This window comes from Brassica oleracea, chromosome C3, assembly GCF_000695525.1.
Source record: "Brassica oleracea var. oleracea cultivar TO1000 chromosome C3, BOL, whole genome shotgun sequence".
Taxonomy (NCBI): Eukaryota; Viridiplantae; Streptophyta; class Magnoliopsida; order Brassicales; family Brassicaceae; genus Brassica; species Brassica oleracea.
This window is the reverse complement of record NC_027750.1, coordinates 62,029,000-62,030,336: the sequence shown is the minus strand read 5'-3', so window position 1 is coordinate 62,030,336 and position 1,337 is coordinate 62,029,000.

Here is a 1,337-nt window from a genome sequence, read left to right as displayed (position 1 = left end):
AAGCTTCTTCTCTCAGGTCTGTGTGAGAAAAAGAATGGATCCTTTTCCTTTAATATCAATCCGTGAGTCATCACCAAACCTTACCTTCCCGGTAATCGTTTCATCAATAGACTGGAAATAACTCATATTTCCTGTCATATGATTACTTGCACCGTTGTCCAAGTACCATACTCTATCTCCATCAGAGCTTGACTCAAACTCTTTTGGTCGTACGTTTCGTTCGTTGAGATACACGATCTCATGCATCATCAATGCATCTGCCGCCTCTGTATCTTCTTCTTTAGTTTCTTGTGTTTCTTGCAGCTTAAGAAGTCTGTCAGGACAATTTGCCGCAAAGTGACCCACCTTGTCACATCTATAACAAGTTACTTTAGAAGCATCACGATTCTCCCAATACGACCTTGATGACTCTCGTTTCTCCCAGTAGGACCTTCCACGTCCTCTTCCTCGATTATTATATCTACCTCCTCGGCCTCTTCCTCTATAGTCGCCATGATAGCCTCGATTTGATTGTGTTTCCATGTTGGCATACATCAATTTGCTTTGATCATTGTTGGGGTCAAAATCGGTCACGGCGGAATCAATGTCTGAAAGGTAGTAAGACAAAATCGGCATGAACGTTTTTACGAAAAATAAATCTTCGAAAAAGATTTATCTTTACGAAAAGCTTGGCGGAAGAAACGCGAGTCATCGGACAGGAGCTCGAAGAAGATCGCTATGCAGCACCCGAACACACGTTCCGCTCGGTCGCTACGTAGCGAAAGAGCTCAAGCCAAGGCTCGGTCGCTATCGAAAGAAGCCGTGATAAACGCTTCGAGTCGGAAGACGGCCCAAAGGGACCTAAGACATTACTCGAAGCCCAACCTACGATTTCTTAACCAACGACCCATAAGCCGCCTGACGGTTTACGCTTGGTTCGCAAGGAAAGATAAATGTCAAGTTTCCGCGGATAAATACGAAATTTTGAAGATAATTACGAAGATCAGAAAAAATGGAATATCTCCATTTTTATGCTATGAATGCTTAAGGGCAGAAGGGGAAAAGCGTAAACCGACCTTGGAGCCAGTATATAAGGAGTTCTAGGCGAGAGGCATGAGAGGACTTTTGAGAGAAAACTTAGCACTTAGAGCGATTTAGGCATATTTCTGTTTTTGTTATTCGAGCTGCGACTCAATTAGGTTATTGCCGTCTTAGGGTTTTAGGCAAAACGCTTGATCAAAACAATGTCTACAAATATGAAAGACAAAATTGCAGTTCGCAACAACGCTGGTAAGACAACCCCAGCCGCCACTGCGCCTATGGCCAACGCTTACGCAAACGCCATAGTGCCTAAAAAA